Source organism: Ornithorhynchus anatinus, chromosome X2 (assembly GCF_004115215.2).
Source record: "Ornithorhynchus anatinus isolate Pmale09 chromosome X2, mOrnAna1.pri.v4, whole genome shotgun sequence".
Lineage (NCBI taxonomy): Eukaryota > Metazoa > Chordata > Mammalia > Monotremata > Ornithorhynchidae > Ornithorhynchus > Ornithorhynchus anatinus.
The window spans coordinates 13544210-13560001 of NC_041750.1; the positions used below are offsets into that span (position 1 = coordinate 13544210).

Here is a 15792-nt window from a genome sequence, read left to right on the forward strand (position 1 = left end):
CCTAGGACCAAGAATATCAAAGGAAAATGGCAGGGAGAAAGGGAGTTCCAGAAGGGTCCTGGATCTGTGCCACAGTCCAGCCTGGTGGGATTCACTCTGCCTTTCTCAATTTCCTAAAGGGAAATAATTTTAAATAGAAAAATGCACTGGTGCAATGTAGCAAATGTGCATAAAAAATTTCATACTGATAATAAACTCAGCTCACCTGATGACCTCTGTAATCCTGGTGCTTTCCTTTCTTCTTTCGTTGGATAACTGGCTTAGTAAATAAAAGTAATCCAAGCTGCTACAGAATGAATTTCCAACTGCACTGAGAAGCAAAAGCTTGCTGTCATCAGCTGATGCACTGCATAAGGCTCTCTGCATTTCTTTCATAATCTGTGTAGAGAAGAGTAGACGCTTTGACATGTTTTGTGATGCTGTGGCCTTTCAAGGTAATGCTAGATAAAGTGATGATGAAGCTACACTTTCTGCTTGCAGGATATAGATTTCAAATTCTTCCTCAATATTATGAGGAAGAACTTGAAGAAGTTTCATTGTCTCTGTAGTCTGTGCATTCTTTTTATTGCAAGTGAAACTTGCATTCAGTCGTATTTATTGAGCACTTATTGTGTACAGAACACTGCTAAGCACTTGGGAGAGTACAGTACAACTATAAACATACACATTCTCTGCCCACAACGAGCTTACAGTCTAGAGGGGGGAAGACAGGCATCAATATAAATAAATAAATTACAGATATGAACATAAGTGTTGTGGGGCTGGTGGGAGGGGTGAGGGAGGAGTACAAAGGGAGCAAACCAGGGTCACGCAGAAGGGAGTGGGAGAAGAGGAGAGGGAGAGCTTAGTCTGGGAAGGCCTCTTGGAGGAGATGTGCCTTTAATAAGGCTTTGAAGGTGGGAAGAGTAACTCTCTGTCCGATTTGAGGAGGGAGTGCATTCCAGGCCAGAGGCAGGGCATGGGCTAGGAGTCGGCAGTGAGATAGGTGAAATTGAGGCACAGTGAGAAGGTTAGCACTAGAGGAGCAAATTGTGTGGGCTGGATTATAGAAGGAAAGAAGCGAGGTGAGGTAGGAGGGGGCAAGGTGATGGGGTGCTTTAAAACCAATGGAAAGGAGTTTTTGTTTGATGAGGAGGTGGATGGGCAACCACTAAAGTTTTTTTGAAGAACGGGATGACATGTCCTGAACGTTTTTGTAGAAAAATGACCCAAGCAGCGGAGAGAAGTATGGACTAGAGTGGGGAGAGACAGGAGGCTGGGAGGTCAGCATCCTTGCTGATGCAGTAATTCAGGAGGGATAGGATGAGTGATTGCATTAAGATGGTAGCTGTATGAATGGAGAGGAAAGTGCAGATTTTAGCGGTGTTGTGAAAGTGGGGCCAACAGGATTTACTGATGGATTGAATATGTGGGTTGAGAGAGAGAGAGAGAGGAGTCATGAATATGCCAAGTTTACAGGCTTGTGAGACAGGAAGGATGGTGGTGCCATCCACAGTGATGGGAAAGGGAGCAGGAGGACAAGGTTTGGGTGGGAAGATAAATTCAGTTTTAGTTATATGAAGTGTGAGGTGACAAGAGGACATCCAAGTAGAAATGTCTTGAAAGCAAGAGGAAATATGAGAATGCAAAAAGGGAGAGAGATCAGGGCTGGAGATGGTGATCTGGGTATCATCCTCATAGAGGTAGTTAGTTGAAGCCATGTGAGTGAATGAGTTATCCAAGAGAGTGGGTGTAGATGGAGAATAGAAGGGGGCCCAAAACTAAACCTTGAAGGATCCCCATATTTAGGGGTTGGGAGGCAGAGGAGGAGCCTACAAATGAGACTGAGAATAAATGGCCAGAGAGAAAAGAGGAGAACCAGGAAGAGGACAGAGTCGATGAAGGCAAGATTGGATAACGTTTCCAGGAAAAGGGGGTGGTTGACAGGGTCAAAGGCAGCTGAGAGGTTGAGGATTAGGATGGAATGGGGCTGTTGGATTTGGCAAGAAGGAGGTCATTGGTGACCTATGAGAGGGTGGCTTCTGTGGAGTAAAGGGGATGGAAGTCAGATTGGAGGAGAAGAAGGAGAGAATTGAAAGAGAGGAATTTGAGACAGCGGGTGTAGATGACTCGCTCAAGGAGTTTGGAAAGGAATGGTAGGAGGGAGATGGGGCGATAACTGGAGGGAGCCGTGGAGTCAAGAGGGAGTTTTTTTAGGATGGGGAGACATGGGCATGTTTGAAAGTAGTGGAGAAGAAGCCATTGGAGAGCAAAAGTTGAAGATGCCTGTTAGTGCTGAAGAAGGGAGGGGGCGAGAGTTTTGATAAGGTGCAAAGGAATGGGGTCGGATGCACAGGTGGAGGAGGTAGCTTTTGAGTGGAGACAGGAGATGTTTTTTGTGAAGCATTTCCTATGTGACAAGCACTGTTCTAAACACTGGGGTGGATACAGCAAATCAGGTTGGACACAGTCCCTTTCCCACATGAGGCTCACAGTCTTAATCCCCATTTTACAGATGAAGTAACTAGGCACAGAGAAGTGAAATGACTTACTTAAGGCCACACAGCAAACAAGTGGTGGATCTGGGATTAGAACCCATGACCTGACTTCCAGGCCCGAACTCTATCCACAATGCAATGCTGCTTCCCTAGAATCAAGTGCAAAGCAGGCCCAAACTTGCTCCTGGCCACTGAGCATGCCCAGCAGGAATGTCTGGCTTCAAAAAAGTTGGGAGGGGACCTAGAAGAAGAGGGACAAGGGTAGAACCTTAGCAGAGAGATGAAGCTCACAGTCCTGAGTTAGGGATATTTCTTCTGGGAGAATGTCCGAAAGGGACTCTGGACTCTGGTCTGTAGTCAGTCTAAGGGCTGTTAGGAAATTGGAGTAGGGGCAGAGACTGTAGGGACGGGATCCAACAAATGATTGAAAATAGAACACACAAGTTTAAATAATCAAAAACTAGATTGTCAAAAGTTTGACCACCAACAATTTGATCTTCACTCAAGATTGGTTGAATGGACAGAGTCTACTTTTTCAGCCAACAGCCAAAGCCTGGTCATTCATGACCTCTACTTCTTCCAATGTTTCTGACTTCACCTACATCCCACTGAGTTCTGCTCCTCATGGAATCCCCCTCCCTCTTGAGTCCCTCCATGCTTTACCAGTTGGTTTGACTTTCCACTGACTTCCCCAATCTTTTGTTCCCTGTCTACACCTCTTTTCACTTCTCCAGCCTCTCTCTTTACCTCTGCCATCTCCATTCTTCACCTTTCTTGTTTTCTCTTCACAGACTTGATTCATCGCCTTTGGTTTTCTTCTTTTTTCTTCAGCTATGGCCTCTGTAACTGTACTCTTTTGACCTCCTCTTTAGTCAATCAATCCATCTATAGCATTTATTGAGCTCTTACCTTGTGCAGAGCATTGTGCTAAGCACTTGGGAAAGTACCATTCAAGAGACTTGGTAGACACGATCCCTGCTCATAAGGCTCAGCGTGTCCTAGTGGGGAGAGCATGGGCCTGGGAATCAAAAGGAGCTGGGTTCAAATCCTAGCTCTGCCACGTGTCTGCTGTGTGACCTTGGGAAAGTCACTTAACTTCTCTGTGTCTTAGTTACCTCACCTGTAAAATGAGGATTAAGATTGTGAGCCCCATGTGGGACAGGGACTGTGTCCACCCCGATTTGTTCTATCCATCCCAGAGCTTAGAACAGTACCTGGCGCATAGTATGTGCTTAACAAATACCATAATTATTGTTAATTATGGTTATCTATCAGTCAGTCAATCATATTTATTGAGTGCTTAATGTGTGCTGAGCACTGTACTAAGCGCTTGGGAGAGTACAATATGACAACAGGACACATTCCCTGCCCACAATGAGCTTACAGTCTAGAGGGGGAGGCAGACATTAATATAAATGAATAAATTACTGCCGTTAGGCTGGGAAGGGAGAGATGAATGAAGGGAGCAAGTCAGGGTGATACAGAAGGGAGAGGGAGAAGAGGAAAGGAGAGCTTAGTCAGGGAAGGCCTCCTGTAGGAGATGTGCCTTCAATAATGCTTTGAAGTGGAGAAGAGTAATAGCCTATCAGATTTGAGGATTTGAAAATTGAATGGGGTCAAAAGATCAGAGGTCCCTGTGGGGGAAAAGTACAGATTTACAAAGAGGAGGTGTTTGGAAGAGAATGAGGAGGTTGTGGTCAGAGAGAGGGATTTCAGAGTTGGTGAGGGTGGAGACTGTGCAGTGGCTAGAGATAATGAGATCGAATGTGTGTCCAAGTTGATGAGTGGGTGAGGTGGGGTGGAGCAAGAGGTCATTGGAGTTGAAGAGTGATAGAAAGTGGGCAGCTGAAGGGTCATCAGAAACATCTATGGGAATACTGACGTTCTCAAGGATCAATGTAGAGATGGAGAGAGGGTATATGAGAAAAGGATCAAAATGGTTAAAAAAAATTGGAGATGGGACGTGGGGGGCGGTAGATGACCGCTACTAGAATCTGGAGTGGGTAGTAGAGGCAGATGATATGGGCTTCGAAGGAAGGGAAAGAAAGGGATTGAGTAGGGATTGCCTCTATTTATTGCCAAATTGTACTTTCCAAGTGCTTAGTACAGTGCCTTGCACACAGTAAGCACTCAATAAATACGATTGAATGAATGAAAGGGATGAAGGAGTGGAATGGTGTGAAAGCAACATTGGGGTGTGAGAAGGAAGCCAACACCTCCTCCTTTCCCAGTGTGTCTCGGGGAGTGGGAAAAGATGAGGTCCCCTCTGGAAAGAGCAGCAGAGATCGTATCATCTGGGGGAGCCAGGTTTCAGTGATGGTGAGGAGAAGTAGTGACTGGGTCAGGAACAGGTCAAAGATGAAGGAAGCTTCCCCATGATGGAAAAAGGGTTCCACAGGCAGTATTTGGTTGAGGCTGTGGCGGGGTGGATTCTGAGGGAGAAGACAGCACTAGGGATGAGGAGCGGTTCGATGGGAGTGAATTGATGGGGGCCAGTGCAGGGATGGACATGAGGGGTGGTGCTGGGAGAGGATGGGGCTAGGGATAGGGGTGGGTATGGTGCAAGGGCTGGGGAGGGCCTTAGAGGAAAGGGGGGAGGGGGTGTGGTGGTAGGGGCAGACTGGGATGAGCTGATTGGAGGGCTGGGATATGGTGGGGTCAGGGAAGTTTAAGCATTGCAGGTGAGGCATATTGGATAAAAGCACAGGCCTGGGAGTCAGAAGGTCATGGGCTCTAATCCTGACTCTGCCACTTGTCTGTTGTGTGGCCTTGGGCAAGTCACTTCACTTCTCTGTGCCTCAGTTACCTCATCTGTAAATTGGGGATTAAGGCTGTGAGCCCATGTAGGACAGGGACTGTATCCTACCCGATTTGCCTTGTATCCATCCCAGGGCTTAGTACAGTGCCTGGCACATAGTAAGTGCTTAACAAATACTACAATTATAGGTAATCGACAGCAATAACTACTTAATCTGGTGATACTCTGAGGAGATGGCTGATCTGTGTGTAGGTCCTTGGATCCTTGAGAGTGAAGAGACCAGGTTTAGGAGAAAACAAGGGCTGGATTGGTGTGAAGGTAGGCAGTGGTTGATATGTAAAAATTTAAAAATATGGGTCTTTGTCACTAGGGGGTTAGGCAGCCACACCTTGATCTGTGTTCCCCACTGAGGAATTAGGCCTGACTGCAGGGAAAGGGGGATGATGATGAAATGGCCACTTCTCGGCTGCAGCAGATGAATGCTTACTGTGTGCAGAGCATTGTACAAAGTGCCTGGAGAGCACAATACATAAAAGAGTAGATAGAGATGATCCCTGCCCTCAAGGTGCTTACAAACTAGAAGGGGAGACAGACATTAAAATGAATGACAGATGGATATATACATTAGTGCTGTTGGGCTGGCCTTTTACCCCTTTCCTCCTGCTTGGAAATACCTTGCCCTTCACATCTGACAGACCACTCATTACTCTCCCCATCTTTAAAGCCCTTCTAAAGTCATATCTCTTCCAGGAAGCCCTACTTGACTAATCCTCATCCCCCACACACTATTCTCCCTCCCTACTGCCTCAACCACACACTTAGCCCCATCCCCTAAGCTTCAGAACTCACCCCACCACCACAGCATTTCTATACATATCCTTATACTCTGTTGCTTTTCATACCTGTAATTTATTTTAAATTCTGTCTCCCCCATTATACTATAAGGTCCTTGAGAGTAGGGATTGTATTTAATTTTCTGTATTGTATTCTTCCATGTGTTTAGTATAGTGCTCTGAACAGAGTGAGTGTTCAATAAATACCATGTATTGAGTGAATGATGGAAAATATAAAATTGGGTATTTAATTATTAGAATTGGATTTGTTACACGCTCACTATGTGTCAAGCACTGTACTAAGCACTGGGGTAGATACAAGATAATCAGGTTTGAAACAGTCCCTGTCCCACATGGACCTCACTGTCTAAGTAGAAGGGAGAACAGGCATTGAACCCCCATTTTACAGATGAGGAAACAGCTGTCCAAGGTCACACAGCAGGCAACTGGCAGAGCTAGGATTAGAACCCAAGTCATTTGACTTTCAGGTCCATGCTCTTCCCACTAGACCACCGTGTTCTTCTTTAATGTTCAAATCTGAGAGATCACCACAAAACGATTATTCATATTTCTCTCAGACAGTATGATTTCATTCATTCATTCATTCAATAGTATTTATTGAGCGCTTACTATGTGCAGAGCACTGTACTAAGCGCTTGGGATGAACAAGTCAGCAACAGATAGAGACAGTCCCTGCCGTTTGACGGGCTTACAGTCTAATCGGGGGAGACGGACAGACAAGAACAATGGCACTAAACAGCGTCAAGGGGAAGAACATCTCGTAAAAACAATGGCAACTAAATAGAATCAAGGCGATGTACAATTCATTAACAAAATAAATAGGGTAACGAAAATATATACAGTTGAGCGGACGAGTACAGTGCTGTGGGGATGGGAAGGGAGAGGTGGAGGAGCAGAGGGAAAAGGGGAAAATGAGGCTTTAGCTGAGGAGAGGTAAAGGGGGGATGGCAGAGGGAGTAGAGGGGGAAGAGGAGCTCAGTCTGGGAAGGCCTCTTGGAGGAGGTGATTTTTAAGTAAGGTTTTGAAGAGGGAAAGAGAATCAGTTTGGCGGAGGTGAGGAGGGAGGGCGTTCCAGGACCGCGGGAGGACGTGACCCAGGGGTCGACGGCGGGATAGGCGAGACCAAGGGACGGCGAGGAGGTGGGCGGCAGAGGAGTGGAGCGTGCGGGGTGGGCGGTAGAAAGAGAGAAGGGAGGAGAGGTAGGAAGGGGCAAGGTGATGGAGAGCCTTGAAGCCTAGAGTGAGGAGTTTTTGTTTGGAGCGGAGGTCGATAGGCAACCACTGGAGTTGTTTAAGAAGGGGAGTGACATGCCCAGATCGTTTCTGCAGGAAGATGAGCCGGGCAGCGGAGTGAAGAATAGACCGGAGCGGGGCGAGAGAGGAGGAAGGGAGGTCAGAGAGAAGGCTGACACGGTAGTCTAGCCGGGATATAACGAGAGCCCGTAATAGTAAGGTAGCCGTTTGGGTGGAGAGGAAAGGGCGGATCTTGGCGATATTGTAGAGGTGAAACCGGCAGGTCTTGGTAACGGATAGGATGTGTGGGGTGAACGAGAGGGACGAGTCAAGGATGACACCGAGATTGCGGGCCTGCGGGACGGGAAGGATGGTCGTGCCATCCACGGTGATGGAGAAGTCTGGGAGCGGATCGGGCTTGGGAGGGAAGATGAGGAGCTCAGTCTTGCTCATGTTGAGTTTTAGGTGGCGGGCCGACATCCAGGTGGAGACGTCCCGGAGGCAGGAGGAGATGCGAGCCTGAAGGGAGGGGGAGAGGACAGGGGCGGAGATGTAGATCTGCGTGTCATCTGCGTAGAGATGGTAGTCAAAGCCATGAGAGCGGATGAGTTCACCGAGGGAGTGAGTGTAAATGGAGAACAGAAGAGGGCCAAGAACTGACCCTTGAGGAACTCCAACAGTTAAAGGATGGGAGGGGGAGGAGGCTCCAGCGTAGGAGACCGAGAATGATCGGCCAGAGAGGTAAGAGGAGAACCGGGAGAGGACAGAGTCCGTGAAGCCAAGGTGAGATAAGGTATGGAGGAGGAGGGGATGGTCGACAGTGTCAAAGGCAGCAGAGAGGTCAAGGAGGATCAGAATGGAGTAGGAGCCATTGGATTTGGCAAGAAGGAGGTCATGGGTGACCTTAGAGAGCGCAGTCTCGGTAGAGTGGAGGGGACGGAAGCCAGATTGGAGGGGGTCTAGGAGAGAATGGGAGTTAAGGAATTCTAGGCATCGATTGTAGACGACTCGTTCTAAGATTTTGGAAAGGGAAGGGTAGTAGGGAGATAGGACGATAACTGGAGGGGGAAGTGGGGTCAAGAGCGGGTTTTTTTAGGATGGGGGAGACGTGGGCATGTTTGAAGGCAGAGGGGAAGGAGCCCTTGGAGATTGAGTGGTTAAAAATAGAAGTTAAGGAAGGGAGGAGGGCAGGGGCGATGGTTTTAAGAAGGTGAGAGGGAATGGGGTCCGAGGCGCAGGTGGAGGGGTGGCACTTGCGAGGAGGGAGGAGATCTCCTCTGAGGATACTGCAGGGAAGGATGGGAAAGTAGGGGAGGGGGTTGTTGGGGGGGAGGGGAGAGGCGGAGGGGTGACTTTGGGGAGCTCAGACCTGATCGTGTTGATTTTCGTGAGGAAATAGGTGGCCAGATCATTAGGGGTGAGAGATGGGGGAGGGGGAGGAACAGGGGGCCTAAGGAGAGAGGCCTTACTACATGATTTACTACATGAGGTGTCAAAATTCATTCTATTCTCTGAATTTTGGTGTTTAGATGCGGTCTCCTTGACAGAAAACAAATATTGAAGCAGGCAATCAACTGGTGTGGGGTTATCACAGGGGGTTGCCAGCATGACTGCGGATTGTTGCTTCCACTTAAAAGACAGTGACTTCCAGCCATGTCCACTTCTGCCCATCCCAGCTCTTAATTTGTTTCCATGAAAAGAAAATGTGAACCAAAAGAGATATAAACAAGGTATGGAGATAATGTAAAGTGCATGAGTATGTTCCCAGAAATAACAAAATCATCCATAACAATAATAACTACATTTTTAAGTGATTAAAAAACACCTTGAGGTATTTGTCAGGGATCATCTTTACTAATTATATTGCAGTCTGAATAGACTCAAGTTAACTTCTTTATGCCTCAGTTACCTCATCTGTAAAATAGGTATTAAGACTGTGAGCCCCATGTGGGACCAACCTGATTAGCTTGTTATCCACCCCAGCACTTAGTACAGTGCCTGACACATAGTAAATGCTTAACAAACACCATTAAGAAAAAAACCAAACTTGTTGGAGAAGCAGCATGGCTCAGTGGAAAGAGCCCGGACTTGGAGGTCAGAGGTCATAGGCTCTAATCCCGGTTCCACCACTTGTCAGCTGGGTGACTTTGGACAAGTCACTTAACTTCTCAGTGCCTCAGGTACCTCATTTGTAAAATGGGGATTAAGACTGTGAGCCCCACGTGGGACAACCTGATCACCTTGTATCCTCCCCCACCCCCATGCTTAGAACAGTGCTTCGCACATTGTAAGCGCTTAACAAATGCCATCATTATTATACATTGCATCCCTATATTCAGGATTTAGCCATCCATTTAGGAAATCTCTATTTGGATGTACCACTGACACTTCAAACTGAACATGTTCAAAACAAAAGTCTTTATCTTCCCACACAAACCCTCACCTCCCCCTGACCTTCTCATCACTGTAGACAGCACCATCATCCCGTCTCACAAGCCTGTAATGTTGGTGTTGCTTTGGCTTCAAAGTTCTCCATCACCTTGCTCCCTCCTACCTCACCTCCCTTCTCTCTTTCTAGTGCCCACCCCATATACTCTGCTCCTCTGCTGCTCACCTCCTCACGGTCCCCCGTTCACCCTTATCCCGCCGTCGACCCCTGGCTCACGTCCTACCGCTGTCCTGGAATGTCCTCCCACCTCACATCTGCCAAACTAACTCTCTTTCCCTCTTCAAAGCCCTACTGAGAGCTCATCTTCTCCAGGATGCCTTCCCAGACTGAGCCTCCCCTTTCTCTCTGCTCCCCTTCTCCTCCCCTCCCCGCCACCCTCTGCTCTTCCCCCTTCCCCTACCCTCAGCACTATGCTCATTTGTATATATTATTACCCTATTTATTTTTTAATAAGGTGTATATCTCCTTGATTCTATTTATCTTCATGATGTTGTCTTGTTTTTATTTTGCTCTGTTTTGCTTTGCTGTCTGTCTCCTCTGTTTAGACTGTGAGCCTATCACTGGGCAGGGATTGTCTCTATCTGTTGCTGAATTGTACATTCCAAGCGCTTAGTACAGTGGTCTGCACATAGTAAGCACTCAATAGAGAAGCAGCGTGGCTCACTGGAAAGAGCCCGGGCTTTGGAGTCAGAGGTCATGGGTTCGAACCCCAGCTCTGCCACTTGTCAGCTGTGTGACTTTGGGCAAGTCACTTAACTTCTTGGTGCCTCAGTTACCTCATCTGTAAAATGGGGATTAAGACTGTGAGCCCCACGTGGGACAACCTGATTTCCCTGTGTCTACCCCAGCGCTTAGAACAGTGCTCGGCACATAGTAAGCGCTTAACAAATACCAACATTATCATTATTATTATTATTATTAAATACTATTGAATGAATGAATGGTGTTATTCTCAACTCATCTCTCTCATTCAACCCATATATTCAATGTCACCAAAACCTGTCAGTTCAACCTTCACAACATCACTAAAATCCACCCTTTCTTCTCCATCCATACTGCTACCATGTTAATCCAAACATTTATCCTATTCCACCTCAATTACTGTATCAGCCTCCTTGCTGATCCCCCCAGCATCCTCTCTCTCCCCACTCCAGTCCATACTTCACTCTGCTGCATGGATTATTTTTCTACAAAACCATTCAGTCCATGTTTCCCCACTCAAGAACCTCCAGTGGTTGCCCATCCACCTCCGCGTTAAACAGAGACTCCATACCATCGACTTTAAAGCACTCAATCACTTTGCACCTTCCTACCTTATTTAGCTGTTTCCTTCTGTAACCCAGCCCGCACACTTGTTTCCTCTAATACCAACCTTCTCACTGTACCTCCATCTCACCTATCTCCCTGATCTCTCGTCCATGTCCTGCCTCTGGCCTGGAGCACCCTCCCTCTTCATACCCTACAGACAATCACTCTCTCCACCTTCAAAGTCTCATTTCTTTTTTAAGCACTTATTGTGTACCAGGCACTGTTCTAAGCACTGGGGTATATACGAAGGTAATCAGGTTGTCCCACATGGGGCTCACAGACTTAATCCCCATTTTATGGATGGCACAGAGCAGTGAAGTGAAGCAGACTAGTGTGATCAGGATTAGAACCCAGGTCCTTCTGACTCCCAGGTCCATGCTCTATCCAGTAGGCCATGTTGCTTTCCAAGTTCACTGTGGGCAGGGAACATACTCTCCCAAACACTTAGTACAGTGCTCTGCACAAAATAAGCACTAATAAATACGATTGACCGATTGAAATAACCTTCCCATTTGATTCTTTTGCATTAGCAAATTACTATTCCACCTGTGGACACCTGCCTTTGGATTTGAATGAAAAGCCAGTGAATCGTGGGCCTTGTTCTATGTTTCACTTGCAAGACCTGCGTGGAAATGGGACACAGAGTGAGTCGAATTAACTTGGTCAGATGCTCTTACCTCAGGGGTCAGGGCACTGTTACGTGATGTCTGACTGGAGAACACGATGTGGGTGAATCCATCTTCCTTCCTGACCACAATGTCTCAAATATAGACTGTTATTTTCATTTTGACAGATGCTTTATCTGAGCCTCTTATCAAAGACATCTCTCTTCCCATCCATTTTTCTTTCCATAACACTCTGCAGGTTTGAATCTCGATTATCCAGAGTGGAATCTTTCAAATTCAAAGCAAACAATTCATTGAAACATAATCAAGTTCTCATTTGCTGAGAATCTAGATCCAGGAACCTTGACCGATACAAATAAAAAAACAGTTGTAGCCAGGGTATTGTTCTAATGCATTGTCTAGACCCAATACATTCATTATTTAGGCTTGAATGGCCCCTAATGGCTCCCAGTCTCTCAATTTATGCTTCATCTGGAACTGAGTAAAAGGTTCTTTATGTAATGGGGGGGGGAGGGCGGTGTCTCTTAAGGAGAGGCAACATAGACAGTGGACAGAAAATGCAGGGTCTCTGAATTCCAGTCCCTTCTTTGCCTCTGGGTAGCTATATAGTGCTGCACTACTCGCCTGACATCAGGTTTCTTATCTGAAAAGAAAGAGAGGGCTCAAAAAAACATCTGGGGAAAAAAAATGGCTGCATTGTCCATCTTAGAGCTGGGAGAGCTCTCTCTGGAGAGGTGCCCATCATTCCCAGGGTGCAGAGCTACAACTCTCAGCAGCATCCAGGAGTCGGCAAGTTAGTCGAGAATTATTGAGAAGCAGCGTGGCTCAGTGGAAAGAGCACGGGCTTTGGAGTCAGGGCTCATGAGTTCGAATCCCAGCTCTGCCACTTGTCGGCTGTGTGACTGTGGGCAAGTCACTTAACTTCTCTGGGCCTCAGTTCCCTCATCTGTAAAATGGGGATTAAGACTGTGAGCCCCACGTGGGACAACCTGATTCCCCTATGTCTACCCCAGCGCTTAGAACAGTGCTCGGCACATAGTAAGCGCTTAACAAATACCAACATTAGTCCTGAACTATCACTAGAGTGGCCCCACTACTCACCACCTGATTTTATCAGTAGGCGTGTGGGGAACCCATCTCCTCCCTGAACTGTGGCTACCCTCACATGAGCCCATTCCCCCCCACCCCCCGTTATCATTTCAGCAGCCTCCCTGTCTCACAAGCCCATAACCTTGGCATTAACCTCTTTTTAAAAATTGTACTTGCTAAGCACTTACTTTGTGCCAGACACTGTACTAAGTGCTGGGGTAGATTCAAGATAATCAAGTTGGACACAGTCCCTGTCCTACCTGGGGCTCACAGTTCCACATCTCTCTCATTCAACCCAATTATTCAGTCTGTCCCCAAATCCTGTCAGTTCTACCTTCACAGCATCTCTAGAATCCGTCCTTTCCTCTCCATCCAAAATACTACTTTGCTGATCCAAACACTTATCCCATCCTGCCTCGACTACTGCATCCGCCTCCTTGCTGACCTGGCTGCTACTCTCTTCTTCTTTCAGTCCATCCACAGATCACCATTCTCAAAAAACATGCAGTCCATGTTCCCCCCCTCCTCATAAACCTCCAGTGGTTTTCCATCCACCTCAACATCAAACAGAAACTCCTTGCCATTGGCTTTAAGACACTCAATCAGCTCTCTCCCTCCCACCCTTCCTCACTGATTTCCTACTGCAACCCAGCCCACACATTTCACTCCTTTAATGCCAATCTATTCACTGTAGGTGATGGTGGCCAACAGAAGAGTCAGTCACATCTCTCTCACCACCAGTGTCCTCCCTCTTACCTGGAAATCCCTCCCTCTGCATATGTAGAGAAGCAGCATGATCTAATAGAAAGAGCGTGTGGCTGAGAGTCAGAGGACCTGGGTTCTAATCCGGTTCTGCCACTTGTCTGCTGTGTAACCTTGGCCAAGTCACTTAACTTCTCCATGTCTCATGTTCCCTCATCTGTAAAATGTGGATTCAATACCTGTTCTCCCTTCCACTTAAACCTACTTGGCACATAGGAAGTACTTAGCAAAAACCACAATTATATTCAACAGATCACCACTCTTCCCACCTTCAAAGCCTTCAAAGTATATCTACTCCAAGAGGCCTTCCTTGACTAAGCTCTCATTTCCCCTACTCCCTCTCCCTGCTGCATCACTTATGCATTTGGGTATGTACCCCCTAAGCACTTTGATACTCACCCCACCCCAGCCCCCAAGCACTTATGTGTATTTCCCATGCTCTGCCATTTCCCCTAATTTATTTTAATGTCTGTCTGCCCCTTTAGAGTGTTGGCTCCTTTTTTTTAATGGGATTTTCCAGGCATTTATAATGTGCCAGGCACTGCACTAAGCACTGGGTAGGTAGAAGCTGATCAGGTTGGACACAGTTCCTGTCCTACCTGGGGCTCACAGTCTTAATCCCCATTTTACAGATGAGGTAACTGAGGCACAGAGAAGTTAAATGACTTGCCCAGGGTTACACAGCAGATAAGTGGCAGAGTTAGGATTAGAACCCAAGTCCTCTGACTCCTAGTGCTTCTTCCACTGGGCCACGCTCCCTGTGGGCAGGGATCATATTAACCAACTCTAGCATATTGTGCTCTTCCAAGTGCTTAGTTCAGTGCTCTGCCCGCAGTAAGGGATCAATAAATATCATTGACTGATTGCTTGATCAGCTTACATGGCTTCAGCTACTATCTCTATGAGAATGACTCCCAAATCTATCTCTCTAGTCCCAACTTCTAATCTTTTATTTGCGAGAAAGTGATGAATTCCCCTAAAGGTAGTTTTACTATGGTCTTTTCCCTAGAGTTGGGCCTATGGGAAGAAATGGAATTGGAAATTTCCATTTCATTGTGCGCCCGGGCTGCTGAGAACACATTTGCCTCACTGGCCTTGCTTCCATACAACAACCAGAAACCAATGAGGGAATCTTGTCTAGGACCGAAAATGAGAAAGGTGAATATTTTCCCACAATATTCCCAAATTACAATTTTACCATGATAGACTCTAGACTTTTAGCTCGCTGGGGTCAAGGGTATGTGTCCACCAACTCTGTTGTACAGTACTCTCCCAAGCACATAGTACAGTGCTCTGCACACAGTAAGCACTCAAAAATGCCATCGATCGATTGATAGAACTGAGAATGGACTCTGATGTTGGCTATTGTCAAAAAGAAGCTCAAAAAAGGTATTGGTGAATCAAGAATAACATCCAGATCATTGGATATATCAGGCTCTCCTTCACTGTCATTCAAATCTCAATGTGACTTTTGTGTCCCATTGGCAGAAGACCTACAATTACCCTGACTGGCATCACCATTTGGTAGCCCATTTAGGGCTGGGTGTGGTACTGTCCATTATAGATTTTGGTGGCTCTCTTCCCACCAGAGGGGCTGTCTGGGGGACACCCCAACTTCTGTCTTTGAAGAGATAATAGGTTCACTGGCTTTATTTTGCATGAAGTCCCTTTACCTTTCCTAGATTCTGAAGGCCTGTAAATTGTTTCCTCAATGTATACACCTTGACTTTCTTGTAAAAATTTGGACGCACTGCTTGGCTTCCCCGATTTCACCTGCTTCTCCTTGGACCAATGGAGACCATTAAATTCAGCAATTAACTTCTCACAATGCAGTAGATGATACGCCGGTTCTCAGGTATCCTCATTACTCCCATAACTTTTCCATCTAATGAGATATTCCCATTTGCCTTTTTTGTCCTTTCTTTTGTCTGCAATCTTTTCAACCTGATAGTGAGAGAAAAATACAAGACAATTGGCAGAAGTTGTCATTAAGTCCAGTCACAGAAACAATAATAATAATAATGATGGTATTTGTTAAGTGCTTACTAGGTGCCAAGCACTGTTCTAAGCACTGGGATAGATACGAGGTTATCAGGTTGTCCTACTTGGAGCTCACAGTCTTAATCCCCATTTTACAGATGAGGTAATTGAAGCACAGGGAAGTTAAGTGACTTTCCCAGAGTCACACAGCTGACAAGTGATTAGAACTCACGACCTCTAACTCCAAACCGTGCTC

The 15792-nt window shown here is 46.6% G+C and overlaps 2 long non-coding RNA genes across 2 annotated transcripts; one reads left to right on the forward strand and one right to left on the reverse strand.

Annotated features, from left to right (window-relative positions):
• Positions 1-211: 211 nt before the first annotated feature.
• On the reverse strand, positions 212-15548 carry LOC114807315. The gene is made up of 3 exons (XR_003755359.2): positions 15230-15548; positions 11757-11972; positions 212-378 (listed from the first exon to the last, which is right to left on the reverse strand). It is a non-coding gene; the product is annotated as an uncharacterized LOC114807315 (long non-coding RNA).
• On the forward strand, positions 8856-11869 carry LOC114807314. Its single transcript, XR_003755358.2, has 2 exons — positions 8856-9052; positions 11610-11869. It is a non-coding gene; the product is annotated as an uncharacterized LOC114807314 (long non-coding RNA).
• Positions 15549-15792: the final 244 nt, after the last annotated feature.